The 16,121-nt window shown below is 43.1% G+C and overlaps 1 long non-coding RNA gene across 1 annotated transcript in view; it reads left to right on the plus strand.

Moving 5' to 3' along the window:
- Positions 1-4,098: 4,098 nt before the first annotated feature.
- The window catches only part of LOC137643858 (uncharacterized), an 87,552-nt gene continuing 75,529 nt past the window's right edge, over positions 4,099-16,121 (plus strand). The window contains exon 1 of the long non-coding RNA XR_011045084.1: positions 4,099-4,494. This is a non-coding gene — a long non-coding RNA (uncharacterized lncRNA). The remainder of the gene's footprint in view (positions 4,495-16,121) is intronic.

The raw sequence follows: 16,121 nt of genomic DNA on the forward strand, positions 1-16,121 counted from the left end.
TGTTAATATGAAATTGTTCATCAACTGCTGCTTAAGGTTATCATCTCTATTATGGAGATTTTTTAAGTGTTGAGTGGGAACTTGTTAGTCCAGGAAAATCTCCCTACGTCAGTTCCTAAAAGATCAACAGGGGAGGATAAGGAGCACTATCGCTCAGGGCACAAACACCCTGTTAATAACTTTACTGATGTAGTTCACTAACCATCACTCTTAAATGCAAAAAGGGAAATTGTACTCTGCCCAGAGGCCTAGAAACTCCATACGTGAAATAAAAAGTAATTTGATGGCCTACTCTAGCTTTGTCAGGTCTAAGGACATCTACACTCTTAGGCTCTGTTTCGGCTCCGTCCAAGGGACCCCAGTGAGATGTTGGTCAGGAATCTTACGTTAAGTAATTATTGAGACAATGGCAAAAAATGGGAGCAGTGATGTAAAGTAAAGTAAAAGTTAAAGATATGGATCTTTAACTTCGAAGTAGATAGATTCAACACTAAGTCACTCACTAACACACTTGTTATTTATCTAGGCTTACTCCTTTCAAAATATCGGGTATACTGCCAGAGATTAAATAATCATAATAGACAATCAAATAAATGAAGGAGTAAAAATACGACGAGGTTTAATTAACGTAATCTTAATTTATTATACAAATTTACATTGAAGGAAACGGACATCTTAACAAACACAAAATTCAATAAAAAGAAATTCAATAAAATATGGTTGATTAGACTCATGGTCTGCTGCAATGGTTAATAATTGACCCAGAGACATTGCTAGTCTCGAAAGCAAAATATGTAAAAACTGACACAAAATCCCACCGTACACAGCCCTAAATATGTAATAGCCAGCTAAACCTAAATTAAAAGTAAATATTCATCTATGCTAAAAATAGGGAAAAAAACTAAGTGACCAAGTATTTTTACCTGTGCTCCTTACATGGCTGTTGACCGAATAGTTGCAGTTTGCACCTTGTACCCTTGACTGGCCCACCCCTGGAATCCTCACTTTTGGCAAATAGGGTTTACCAGGCTCGTGTTCTTCCCTATCTCCACTCGGCAGGTCTTGGTGTTAGTCGAGTTTTGAAATGGGCGGTGGGGGGGGTGGGGGAGGGTGAGCCAGAGGTGCACAGATTCACTGACCAGGTCGGTCAGCTGGTCACAACAATAGCTTCCGAAAGAATGGGGTGACACTAGGGTCGTGTAGATTCACCTCTCTTCACCTTTCAAAACAGGTGAGCGTCGTGGTGCCCAGGGTAACCCAGTGGAGGTGCCATCTCGGGACTGTAGGACAGGGCAATATATTGTTATAAGGAGTGCATAGGAGGCAGGATTTTACACAACATACTTAGAGAAATCTTGCTGCTCTAAGGGAGTTTACATATACAATAATTCTACCTATTCTGGCTTGCTGAAAATTAATGAGTTAATGATCAGTTAGCAATGGGCAGGTGCGATGGGCATAGACTACATCTTGAAATTAACAAACCTTAAATGGTATTGAGAAATAAAAGCTGCTTTCAAGTCAGCAGTATTAAGATTATATTCAAAACTAGTTTAATAATTTATCTCGACCCACGTAGTTTGAGGAAAGAACCATCATATGCTGGGGTAAGTCTTTTGCTGTGCGTATCTACGCTGTGACGTTATGAGCATGGCGTACGCTATTGTCAACAAGTTTAGTTGATTTAAAATAGTTCTCCCGATGTTTTTGTAAAGAAAACTTAATCTAGGAGAGAACTTTTGAGGAGTATCTACAGTATTAGGAGAGAGCCTAAAATACGAATGAAAGAAGAAGAGTGAAGAAAAATTCTTCACATCTATCTTAAAAAGGTACAATATAATAGTTACCTTCTGGCCTTTGCTTTTGGGGATAAGCCAATTAGGTTCCTCACTCAGAGGATAAGATGTCCACAATATTTTGAGTTTGACACGAGGTATTCTGAAAAAAAAAACCCTGGTCCAACAGCCAGATAACTTTTGCACATTTATATATATATATATATATATATATATATATATATATATATATATATATATATATATATATATATATATATATATATATTGTATATATATATGTATATATATAGCCTATAGTTTGATGGTCCTACCTTGAACGGCTTCCAGTCTATCTATGCCCTTCTGAATTCTTGGAGCCCAGAATTGGACTACGTATTCTAGATGAGGTCTTACTAGTGATGTGTACAGCGGAAGTACAGTGTCTTTATTTCTATATTTGAAGTGTCTCTTTATGTAACCAATTCTTTTTTTGTGCTTTCTTTTCAGCTTTTGTGCTCTGTTTGGTGAACTTCAAGTCCTTGCTGATGATAATAACGAGATCTTCCTCCTGGTCCACACTTTCCATTTCATTACCATAGCAGTGTGTAATTTGATTGTAGGTTACTATTACCTATGTGCATAACTTTGCATTTCCCAGAGTTGAAAGGCATTTGTCATTTGCTGGACTATTCTCTTAACTACATTAGATAGTCTATCAGGGGTTCTACGTCATTTGAATTCGCAGAAGTTATTCACAGTTTAGTATCTCTGCAAATTTGACTATTCTACTAGTTCATCCTAAATCTATGTCGATAATGTAAATCAGAAATAGTAATGGGCCAAGGTATTCCACTTGCAACAGCTGCCCACTCTGAAGCTTTTCCATTGATCACAACTCTTTTCTGTTTGTTAGCTAATCTTCGATCCATTCGGCTGGCTCGTCAATGATGCCTAGTGCTCTTATTTTGACCATTATTTTTTTTTATGAGGAAATTTATCAAAAACCTTTAGAAAGTCTAGGTATATGATATCTATTGTCCTGCTTATGTCCAACAGATTATTCACACATGATCTCTTTTGCCTAAAATCAAGTAGGCTGTCTATGAGAAGATTGTTTTTTTTTTTATCTTTTCGGCTATTGATTCTACTATTAATGATTCAAAAATTTTGCAAGGTACTGAAGTTAAACACACGTCTGTAGTTTCCATGTTCTTCTTTTGGTCCCTTCTTGTAGATTGGAGGAACATTGCTTAGTTTTTACCCTTGTGATGCCTTTCTTTCGTTGGCTGTCTTTCAGAACATTATGTAAAAATGTAGGGTTATCTCTTCTTATAGTTCTTTAATCTCTCTTGGATGAATGTCACCTGGACCTGGTGCCTTGGTCTTACTGAGACCTTTTTATTTTATTTTTTACACCATTCATTGTAAAGGTGATTCCATTTAACTTTGCATTTGCTATGCTCATGAACAGACTTGATTAGAATTACATATTTGAGAGGAATTCCATAATAACGCAGGATTCTCCACAAAATTGGCTGGTGCACACTATCAAAGGCTTTTCATAGTCCACAAATGCCATCAAAAGTGGATTTCTATATTCTACACATTACTGTACCATATGTCTTAAAATGTTAGGTCAGTACAGCTTCTACCTTTTCTAAATCCTGCTTGTTCATCTTTCAGCTTTTCATAACTTTTCTCGCTAGTTTCTTTAGAATGATCATAACATATATCATCATCCTACTGGCGTAAGTGTGATGCCCTGTAATTATTACTATTTATACTGTTTATATATATATATATATATATATATATATATATATATATATATATATATATATATATATATATATGTGTGTGTGTGTGTGTGTGTGTGTGTGTGTGTGTGTGTGTGTGTGTGTGTGTGTGTGTGTTCTGTAAGTATTTGTTCGTATGTGTGAGTTACATTTGATAGTGCTAATTTTTATCACCTTTTAAAATCTACGAACACAGTGCACGAAATTAGTTTACATTAAATTTCAGTGTGTGGAACTTCTATGCTCTAATGGAATGATAAGCATACCTTGCAGAACATCTTTTTATTTTTTACATTTTCTAATTACAGCGAACGTATCATAGAAAGAAACAATACAATTTTAACAGTAGGCCTAATTGCATGTTTTACAGAATGATAGATTGAGAGAATTATCACTTGTATTTTTCTTTATTATTTTCAGCATGGCATAATGTGTAAGAATATACAGATTTATTGAGGTCGTAATTGAGGCTCATTATTTAGGGAAATCTGTTGAGAACTTTCGAAGTTGGTCGGCAATTGACATAGCACTATCTGGCACGTCTGACTCATCTGAGTGTTACAGCGTTAGTTCGTTACGCGTCTCTGAAAAGTGTAAACCTATCATGGCGTAGGGTGAACCAAAGTGACAAATATACCAGTGACCGACTTCCTGTGTTGGTTACCCTTGGGAGCCGGAACTATTTGATACTTTATCTATTACTGGACATGTTGTTAGCACCTAAGAAAGTCCCTGATCATTCATGGTTTGGATCCGTAGCCCCAAGGTGTAGGCTAAGCTGCTTTAAAGTGTTTTGCCATGAGATTTGTACCCAATGTTGAAGAAGCCTTTCACCATGAAATTCATTATCGTGTTCTTACTTAAGTCGCCATTGGATACACCTGATTTTGTGTTGACTGTGCTCCGAAATGCATATCAAGGTAACGTGTATTGGTCTTTAAAGATACTGTAAGAAAATTTTCGGGTAGTTTGTAGCGCTACGGCCAAGCGTCCTAATTTACTTATTATCGCTCCGACTGTTATCTTGTATAGAATAAAAACGTTTGGAAATGGTCTACGGATCTTAAATATGTTGTGTAAGGGGGGGGGGGGGTCCGGGGGGCGCAGCCCCCCTGGGTAAGGACACGGCTTTTAGCATAGGTTAAGTGGGTTTTTTAAGTTAGCTGCTTCTCCTGTCGTACTCGTAGGTAAGGGAACTGTTGTATAAGGGGGGGGGGGGACCGAAGCCCCCCTGGGTAAGGATACGGCTTTTAGCATAGGTTAGGTGGGTTTTTTAAGTTAGCTTCTCCCGCCAAAATCATTTATAGAACGACGGCCACAGTTCAGAATATTCCCGTTTTCTACGGGATCTGGCCGTCACCCCACAAAGGCTCCTAATTTTCCCTAGATTTAAACCGATTAGGCCCCACAAAAGTTTATACAAGTAAAAGACTGCTAAATCTATTTCCTGGCTAGGTTTCGATATTTGTAAGTTAGGTAATTGGAAGAATTAACCCAAGGCTGTTTTATTTTAGGCTAGTTCTGATCAGTTTATATATATATATATATATATATAATATATATATATATGTATGATTTTATTAGTTATATATGCATACATATATATACTGTGTGTATTTCACTAAATTTTTATTTGCACTGAAAGAAAAGTGTTATTTTTTAAGGAAACGCGTTTTGTTTTTACGAAAGAACGGTAAAGTTTTACTGTATTACAGGTTCTCATTTTGAACAGAAAATATGTTTTCCTGTAGGAAATTATGTGATTTGACTGAATTTGACCTCCATTTCAGTAATAGTTTACAACACCACGTTCTCCATTTACTCCAACATAATGCAATCCTGCAGTTCTCATCTTCTTGCACAGTAATTAGGTGGCTATTTAAATTCTGGGAAAGCAATAATTAGCAAGATATGTTGAGGAGTGGGGAAGTGGTATTAAAAAGAAAATAGCTCGGTTTCCTCACCAAACGACTTGGAACTGACACGTCAACATAGTCAACGAAACAGAATTCGTGATGCCAGCGTACATTTGATATACTGTATATTCAAAATATACTTAATAAGAAATTGAGTGATTACTCAAAAGTGTCACTGTTTGTAAATTGCATATTTTATGGATACTTTTGAGTACTTAATCAATTTTTAATTAAGCATATTTTGAATATACAGTATATCAAATGTACGCTGTTATCACAAACTTCTGTTTATGTACGCTGAAATCACGAATTCTGTTTCGTTTACTATGTTGATGTGTCAGTTCCAAGTCGTTTGGTGAGGAAACCGAGCTATTTTCTTTTTAATACCACTTCCCCATTCCTCAACATATCTTGCTAATTATTGCTTTCCCAGAATTTAAATAGCCACCTGATTACTGTGCAAGAAGATGAGAACTGCAGGATTGCATTATGTTGGAGTAAATGGAGAGCGTGGTGTTGTAAACAATTACCTACATTTCAACCGCAAACAAACGGAACAACCAGTTCGACTAACTATAAGTAACCGAACTGGTTGCTGTTGTTGATGATGAAATGAAGGTGAAAACTGGTTAAATCACGGGTATTATTTTACTGTATTACAGGGCAATGTAACCTAGGAAAAAAACTATTTTTTTTCTAAAGAAAAAATTCCGCTCTTCGAAAATAACACTCGTTCCCGTCGCAAATGAATCGTTTCAAGAATATATATATATCTATATCTTACGATAATGTGGGAGCCCCAGTGGGAACTCCTGGTTTTGGGTGGAGAAAACATACTGGAGAAACGATATATAATGGTAAAACAAGACTTCTTCTCTATACATTACCTTCTTGGATGGAAAATAAACGGAGGAAAAGACAAAACTGTATAACTGGATAAACTTTGGAGGCGCCGATGCAAAGGCTATGTCTCATGAAAAAATACGGTAACCAGAGCTGCCAACATGTGATGTAGAGCTGCGCAATGTTAGCGTAACATGCTAAAATTAGCAGTGTTTTTCATTTATTTTTTGTCATTCTATTGTTGGTTGTAGTCGCTCTCGTTCGTTCGTTTGTACATAGCAGGTTTTGACCTTCTGCGCATAATCTCCCCCACCCCTGTGTATAGACTCCACCTCCACCAATAGGAATTCGTCTTCTCTAGCCATCAAATTTAACTATTTGACTTCACACGCTTTATTCAAGTACTGCGACCCCCCCTTAAGGACACTACCTAACACATCCATCAAACCAAATCCAAAGTGATGGTACTGCTGTATACATCGTTATACTATCACCATTATAATATACTCCATAAATTAATGAAGCTTACCTTAACCGGTTGGTTGATAAAGATGTGCTGCTGCTTTGAGGAAAACGTGAAGCCGTTGCGAAGGTTCCCTGACATGCAGGACAATTTTTATTTTGTTAAATTAAATTGTGTTCTGGTTCATTCATGATTACTCTCTAGACTCCGTTGCTTTTCCGTTAACCAATCACGAACCCATACGTATGAAAAGTTGCGGGTTGTGTTGCTACTCCGTTTATTTTGTCTCTATTATTTTTAATGAAATCTAATTGTATTTGTTAACTTTTCAGCTTCTGTGTAGAACGCTTCCCTTCGGTGTTCATTCTTTCTTACTTTTAGTGAACATTCTTAGATGAATTACATAATTATAATTCTGTTTTTGTTACAGTTCTCCGCCTTCCCTCCTTTCCCCGTGAGTGTCAGTGGGGGAGGAGGGCCCATACCTTGTGTAATTCTTATGTTCTTTTTCCTCGGGGTTCCTCTTTGGAGTTCCCCCGGGGGAATGAATGTTAACTAATTATTTATTTTATTTTCACAGTTAACCATCTAGTTTTTCGTTTGCCTAATGTGCCAACGAAGCAGAGCTGTCCTGTTTGGGCCTGGGGAGTCTGCTGTTGCTGCCTCCTCTCTAGGCCTTCGTCATGGGCGTGTTCCCTTCTCCTAGAAGTTCTCCCGTGACAACTGTCAGCTCCTTAGTTCATCTTAGAACGCTCAGGAGGTTCGCCTCCATGGGTGGGTAACTTCCCTTCCGAGGGAGGTTCCCTTCCCAGGTTTGAGTTTTTTTTCCCTTCAAGGGGGGGGGGGAAACTTCTCTTACCTTTATAATTCCTGGTTGGTTTTTTCCTGGTCCTCGGGCGGTTATGCTCTTGGTGCTGAGCGACCGCTTTTGTAACCATGCTCAAGGGGCTGAACAGTTGCAAGGCCGGACCATGGAATTCGTGCGACTATGCTCTTGGGGCTGAGCGGTCACACTTGCAGCTACGCTCAAGGGGCTGAGCAGCTGCAGGAGCTCCTCTACGGAGGATTACTCCTTATAGGGCAGCTTGCTGATCCAACGGCCCTAAGGGGCGCCATCATCAGTTTCTTCTTGTTTCTTCTACGAAGTGTTAACCTCTCTCGTTCGCGAGAGAGGACACTTATAGAGACTCCTCTTCGGAGGACTCCCCCTGCTGTTATTGCTGATGTTGCTGAAGGCTCAGTTCCCCCCTCCGAACATCCTTCGAGGGGGCAGCTGAGTCCAACGGTCTCTTTTGCGAGTGCTTCTCCCCCTCAGGGGAATTCACTAACAGAGACTCCTCTTCGGCGGACTGATGATGGTGCTCCTGTCCGTGGTCGTCTTCATCTTCACCCGCCGCAGAGGATCCTCCTCGACGAGAGCAGACCGTTGCTGCTGCATCGCTAGTACTTTCGGCAGATCGTTCGCGATCCCCGACGCCTTCCAGACCTTCTTGTCTTCCATCTCCGTTCCTGGACGCAGGTGCGCAGTGGGCGCCAACGCACCCCGTTATCCTTCGGGGCAAAGGGCTTACCTCACAATGTGAGTACACTAAGTCCCTTTAGTGCCAGGTTTTACCTGTGCAACCACGTTCTCCTAGCGCGCAGTAGTGCGCAATCTCCAGCGATCTCCTGTAGCCGAGTCTCGCCGTAGATCTCCTGACGCCAGCGCTCACCTGCGCTTCTGAGACCTGTGCGCCAGCATTTTTCAGCTCGCCAGCGCACATCTGCGCGCCATGTTCCTGCTACGCGCCATGCGCGCCAACGGTCTCCTGCTCGCCACCGCACATCTGCGCGCCCTTTCCTAATGTGCGCAATGCGCGCCCACGGTCTTCGGATCTGGGCGCAAGCAAGGAGATTATTCCTTCGCTGAACGCCCATGATCGCCTGCTTGCCAGCGCACATTTGCGCGCCCTTTCCTGATGTGCGCAATACGAGCCAACTTTCGCCCTCGCGCCCACGATCTCCGGATCTGGGCGCAGGCAAGGAGATTATTCCTTCGCCTCCTCGCCGACGAGCACCTGCGCTCCCTCAGAGCTCGCCCACGCGCAAGCCATCGCCTGCGCACCATCACCGGTGCGCACTTCAAGACTTGATCGAGTCTCTGCGCGCCCGCGTGCCCACGAGAAGTCTCCTTTGCCCGCCAACGAGCGTTCGCCCTTGCGCGCAACCTCATCTTCTGGTTCTGCACCCTCGCTGATATCTTCTGGCCGCGCAACGGCGCGCCAACGATCTCCTGCGCGCCAGTGATCTCCTAAGCGCCCGCGCGATTCTTCACCTGCGCGCAAGCGTTTTTCAACGCGCCCACGCTTCAGATCGCCGTAGGTCTCCTACGCGCCCACGCGTTAACTCTCCTGTACGCGATCGGTTGCTACGCGCCATCGCTCGCCAACACGCCATCGCTCACCAAAACGCACCATCGGTCTCCCGGCCGCCAGCGCTCGCCCTCACCTGCGCGCCCACGTTTGCCCGCGCGCGAACGAACGATTTTACCATCGTGCGAGCGCCAGCGTGATTTCGACCGCGATTCCCATCGGGTTTCACAACACGGGCAACCTGGCGAGTCTTCTGGAGCACGTACTTCCAGATCATCGTTGTCGCGATCTCCACTCCGTAAACGCAGAGTAGCGCACGTGCAGGAGCAGGAAGAATCTTCAGAGAGGGCTGGGCAACATTCTTCTTCTTTTCAGGCAGGCCCCATCATCTCTACTCCTCAGGATCACCCGATCCCCTTCCCACCAGCAGGAGTCGCTGACACTGCGTCTGTCAGCCGTCAGCAGAGGAGGTACTTTGAGATTATGGGGAGCCTGGTTTGGCTCTGCCTCTCCACCATTCCGTGGAAAGGCTTACCAGGTAATTTCTCTTGAGAAACTCTCCGCCCTGCAGGTGACATTCTCGGCTTCGGAGATCTTGAGCCAGGAGAAGGCCGCAAAGTGTGCCGTACAGGCCACTTCGTGGCCGGTCGTCTGGCTTGGATCTCTGGGCATCCTGTTGCGATCTGAGGACTTGTCCAAGGAGAGCACCAGGAAGGCCATGGAACTTTCCTCCTCTCGGGCACGAGCACCATCGATTTCCGGCTCACCAAGTTTCGAACTTGTGGGCAAACTCGATGTTGAAGCATTGAGATGCAGTGACTGAGAGGTTCCTCTCGAAAGTCCCAACCTTGGATTTCGGCAAGCTCAGACACTCTTCGATCCTTGGAAAGAGCTTGTTTGAGCCCAAGGACGTGGGACGGACAGCTGAGAGGTGGAGGAAATCGAATCACGATTCGCTCCTCCAAAAGGCGCTTACATCCAGACCCTAGAAGCCTCCAGCGCCTCAACAACAACAGCCTCGTCAGCCTAGGACATCGGAACCGGCTCCGGCAGCAAAGACAAAGGTGTCTAAACAGCATCCCCCTCCTGTCAGGGACAAGAAGGATGGGAATTCCTCCTGGGGAGGCAATAATCCTAGAGGCAGCTGCCGAGGTCGCAAACGCTAGAATTGGCACCCCCCCTGCATGTTCCCCTGTGGGGGGATGTCTAAAGTTGCGCGTTCAGGTGGCAGCAACTCGGGGCCGATTCCTGCACGATCTCCGTGATCAGCTAAGGATATCGCGTCCCGTTCATAACATCTCTACCTCCCCTGTCAGCGAATCCAGTGTCGCTGAGCTCCTATGCCATGGGATCGGAAAAGGGTCTAGCCCTTCGGGCAGAATTCGAGACCATGCTCTGGAAGGATGCTCTCCCCCCGGCTTCTTCAGTCGACTCTTGTAAAGAATTCAAGCTCCTGCTGTATTGCCCCCTAGTCCCAGATCCCAAGGCACTCTGGTAAGATGCCTCCCAACAACGGTGGGACAGCACCGACGTGTAAGCTTTTCCCTCGTTCCCGTCTCATGAGGAGGATGCTCAACAAAACCAGAATATCGGTCAATCTCTCGATGACCATTTTGTGGCTCATCACGCGGAATGGTTTCCGGACCTTCCGCAATTCCTAACGGAACTTCCGAGAGAACTCCCTCTACGGCACAACCTACTCAAACAACCACATGCCAACATCTTTCACAAAGCCGTAGCTTCGCTTCGACTTCAAGCCTGGAGACTATACAGCATCTCCTCGCTAGGAGAGGATTGTTGCAACGAGTTGCGAACGGGATGTCTGGACAACTGCGTAGATCATCCGCAGGGGTCTACTAGGCAAAGTGGTGAGTTCCTGTGGTTGGAGTCGTGAGGGGTCTCTCTCCACTCGATACCACTATTCCAGCAATAGCAGAGCTCTTCGTATATTTGCGGGAAGAATGCGCCTTTCAGTCTCGGCAATGAAAGGCTATCGCTCAGCCTTAAGTCTACCCTTCAGGCTCAAAGGAGTGGATATTTCTCCCTCGCTAGAATTTTCCGTACTCAGACGAAGATATGATCTTACCTGACCTCAGTCGGAAGTGAGACCTCCTACATGGAATATGGTTCGAGTTCTCAGGCCTCTTAAGAGACCTCCCTACGAACCATTTTGCCAGGCTTCAGATCGCCACCTAACTTGGAAGGCGGTGTTCCTACTAGCATTGGCCTCGGCCAAGCGACTCAGTGAATTTCATGGTCTCTCGTTGACATCGCCCATGCAAGGAGATGAGGGGAGCTAACGTTCATATTCATCTCTGAGTTTGTGGCTAAGACATAGAATCCGGGAGTGCCGGATCTACGATTCGACTCTTTCCGGATTTCGAGTCTTCGTTCTGTAACAGATGACCCAGACCTTCCCCTACCGTGTCCAGTAAGGAGTCCGAGGTTATATCTCAAAGAACGACTGCATTTGTCCCCAAGTGCAAGCTTTGTTTGTGAGCACTGGGAGAACAAAGAGGAGGGTCACCAAGAATACCATCTCGGCATGGGTTCGTAGGGCGATCCATCTGTCCCTGAATCCTGACCCTCCTCCGTCATGTCGCCTTAGAGCTCATGATGTCAGGGGCGTAGCTTCAAGAAGAACTTCTCATTGACGCAGGTTCTACAAGCAGGAGTGTGAAAGCGTCAGACGACCTTCACAGCCCACTACCTGCAAGACGTGACCCACAGGAGGCTCGATACGTTCTCTATCGGCTCTGTGGTGGCTGCACAACAGCTGGTTTAAACCTCAGGCTCCTTAATGGACAAGTAGCAGAGGGTTGAGGGCATTGTTACCCGGTTTTAGTCTGCATGAAAGAAAAGTTATGTCTGGCCCATATCCTTTTATTCATCCTCCTTTCTATTGGGGAAAGCAGCATCCTGGGCTCTCTGCACAGCTGATACCACTATTCCAGCAATAGCGGAGTTCTTCGTATATTTGCGGGAAGAATGCGCCTTTCAGTCTCGGCAATGAAAAGGCTATCGCTCAGCCTTCAGGCTCAAAGGAGTGGATATTTCTCCCTCGCTGGAACTTTCCCTACTCAGACGAAGATATGATCTTACCTGCCCTCAGTCGGAAGTGAGACCTCCTCCATGGAATATGGTTCAAGTTCTCAGGCCTCTTAAGAGACCTCCTTACGAACCATTTTGCCAGGATTCAGATCGCCACCTAACTTGGAAGGCGGTGTTCCTACTAGCATTGGCCTCGGCCAAGCGACTCGGTGAACTTCATAGTCTATCGTTGACATCGCCCATGCAAGGAGATGAGGGGAGGTAAGGTTCATATTCATCTCTGAGTTTGTGGCTAAGACATAGAATCCGGGAGTGCCGGATCTTCGATTCGACTCTTTCCGGATTTCGAGTCTTCGTTCTGTAACAGATGACCCAGACCTTCCCCTACCGTGTCCACCCTCTTAACGAGAGAATGCCTTGATGAAGTCATTGGGCTTCAGCACGGCATATCATTCCCGTGCTGAAGGCTTGTGACGGGCAAGAGGGCTCTCGAACTGGGGAATTTCTTTTCCTCAGTTTGACTCTAAATTTCTCTCATTCTTTTTCTATTACCTCTTATTGCTTATTCCTCCTTCATAATTATCAGCTGTCTCCAACCTTGCTGTCAAAACTCTTTTACCCATTTCACTGTCCAGGTTTTTTAGAGGGGACATTGTATCCATGATCGGTTTTTATTTCAAAATCAATTGTGGGAGCTGTGGTGGTCTTGCCAACTGCCCGAAAATGTTTGGACACCTAGGAGTGTCAGTATTCCCATACTGGCACGCGGAACTATCTCTTAGGAAATTTGGCCTTCGGATTCCAGGGGTTGGCGATTTTATAGAGATAGGACTCTCGGCATTCTGTCCGGTTTGCCTGCCACTATGATTAGAGTGGGGATGATTGTATTCTTGAAATGCTCTCAGTCCCATCAAGCGGGTTTGGCATACACTTGAGCCACTCTAATCATAGTGGTACCATCCCTTTGTGGTAGGGTAGGGAGTGGACATTTGGTAAGCAGCTTTCACAGGTGTCATTGGTGGAGAAATTAATTCCAGGAAAGGCTAACGGTGTCTTCTTTGGAATTTCAGACAGTCTTAATATTTTCTTTCCCTTAAACTATATTTTTTTCCATTGTTTTTTTTTTTTTTTCATTGTTATTATGACCCCTTCCCTCCCCCTGAAGAAATAATTAATGAGTAAACTTAATATTCCCCGTACCCCTGGATCAAATGGCGAACCCCAGACACCGTTGACGACTTCTGCTTATTTAAATAGGGAAAGCTCTGTTGACAACCTCGGCAATAAAAAGGATTCCTCCAACAATACTTCTTTGACCAGTGTTGTTAAAGACAATTTATCGGCACTGGTGGAAAATGATGCTTGTAATAACCGTAATACTTTACTCTCTGGTTCTGGCTCATTACCAGATCCAACAAAAAATCTGAAAATTCTCCACTTAAAAAACATACCAATTGGTTGTAGCTATGACATAATTCATGAAGCCTTCTGTAGATTTGGAGCAATCAAAGAAATTTTAATGGAGCTTAATGGTAGTAAAGGCTTTTGGGAAGCTTGGGTATCATGTTCAAGTTTTGAGATTGCTTTAGAAGCAAATAAAAATTTAGAGAGCATAAAAATTGACAATTGTTTGATTTCTGGGGCTTTATGTGATAAAGCACCAAGACACCTAGAGGTATATAAACCAGGAGAATGGATGGAAAAAGAAATAGAGCATAGACTTCCAGAAGTAAGAACCCCCAAGCCCCCAACATGGATAATTGCATCTGGAAAGATAGATAATTATAACTATTATAAGATTAGTAAATTTATACAAAAAAAAAGTTGGTTTAATTAAAAGTAAGGATATTAGTAGATACGGTAAGCAATCTGTTTTGATTAATGCAAAATCAGATACTCAAGCTCACATGCTTTGTGGCATGAAGATTGCAGAAATTGATCCTATTAAGGATATTAAACCACATATGAGCTTCAGCTATGGTAAAGGAGTAGTTTTTTATAAAGATCTATATGAATTCTCAGAACCAGAAATTCTGGACATGTGCCCTGCTAATGTTTGGAAAGTAAGTAAGATCCCTCAAACAAGCATGGTAGTTTTAACATTTGAAACCCCTGTTATACCAGATCATATAATTATTGAGAATGAAAGAGTACGTGTTCGAGAATATAAACCTAGGCCTTTACAATGCTTTAATTGTTTCAAGTACGGTCACCCTTCCCGGTACTGCAATAATACGAAGATCTGTATTAACTGTTCTTTGTTAGAACATGGCCAATGCAACAGAGATACAACCTGTGCAAACTGTAAAGATAATCATAAACCAAATGAAAAAAGATGTAGAGAATACAAGAATGAAGAAGCTGCAATCTTGAAAGCAAATGCTGAACATATAAGTGTAGGTTATGCAAAGCATTTACTCAATCGGCAACTTAATTTTGCTCGCGCGGTTAAGATGCCAACAAAAGATTATAATCCACTACCCCTTACTACCACGGGGACCAGTGGCAGCACCTGGCCCGTCAGGTGCATCTCCCTTAGTGGTAGTAGCCCAGCCATCTGGGTCAAGTGCTCAGGCTATAAAAGCCAGAGCACAAACCTCCAAAGAGGTCAATATGGTGTCCAACACACCAAAAGTATTGTCACCGATAGGAGCATCTCCCTTAGAGGTAGTAGCCCAGCCTTCTGGGTTAAGTGCTCGAACTGTTGAAGTTCTAGCACAATCCTCCAAGGAAGCCAATGTGGCTTCCACCACCTTAAATGTATTGTCTCAGGCAGAATCTCTACCTGATTTGATGGAGATTGGAAAACAAGATCTTCCAAAGAGGAAAAGGTCCCCATCATCCTCACCTTCATCTAAGTCAGGTAAGTGCCCTACTGCTCATGATCCTAAGGTTGACTCTTATAAAGATCCTAGAAAGAAAGAAAAGAAGAGATGTGGCCTAGTAAAGCCTTCCATCTCCAGGCCTTACATGGCTTCATCTGAAAAGTCCCAAAAGACAAATGAGACAAAGAAAAATAATAACAAAAGATAATGTCTATCATCCAGTGGAATTGCAGAGGTCTAAGTACTAGCATTGAGCAAATAAAAACTTTAACCAGGGACTCAGACACAAAGGTAATTTGCCTACAGGAAACCAAGATCAGTGACAAACCATTTAGGCCTAATCCTGGACTCAATTATCATTTTTGTAGATCCCCTCCTTTGCAAGCTGCAAGAGCTCAAGGTGGTACAGGTTTTATTATTCACAAATCTGTAAAATTTGAAACAATCCCACTCAATACACCACTACAGGCATGTGCAGTTAGAACTCATATCGGGAAAAAAATTACTTTATGCTCGCTATATATTGAACCATCCTTAGAACTTTTCCTCTTAGATCATGCTGGTAATCCAAGAAGGCTTAGACTTTCTGACCTCCAAGACTTGATCAATCAGCTTCCTGCCCCTTTTATTTTAATGGGTGATTTTAATACAAAGCATACTTTATGGGGTGGAAATGTGTGCGATAGATGGGGTAATCTTGTTGAAGAATTAATCGACAACAATGATGTAATACTAATGAATGATGGTTCTCCAACTAGGTATGATGTATTCCACAACTCTACATCAGCCATTGATTTGTCAATCTGTTCCTCATCCATTCGATTGGACTACCTTTGGTCAGTAAATGAACACCTACATGGCAGTGACCATTGGCCAATAATGTTAAATTATGTCCATAATCTTCCTTCTCAGTGTCCACCAAAATGGAAGATAGATGAGGCAGACTGGGCAGCTTATGAAAACTGTTCACACACTGATAAAGAATATGATGAATTTACATCTCCAGTGCATGCCTATCAACATCTTGAAAATATTATTGATGATAATGCTAGCAAGTTTATACCTAAAACATGCGGTTTACCTCATCGCTCTGTAGTT

The sequence above is a fragment of the Palaemon carinicauda genome, chromosome 1 (genome assembly GCF_036898095.1).
Source record: "Palaemon carinicauda isolate YSFRI2023 chromosome 1, ASM3689809v2, whole genome shotgun sequence".
In the NCBI taxonomy this organism is placed as follows: domain Eukaryota; kingdom Metazoa; phylum Arthropoda; class Malacostraca; order Decapoda; family Palaemonidae; genus Palaemon; species Palaemon carinicauda.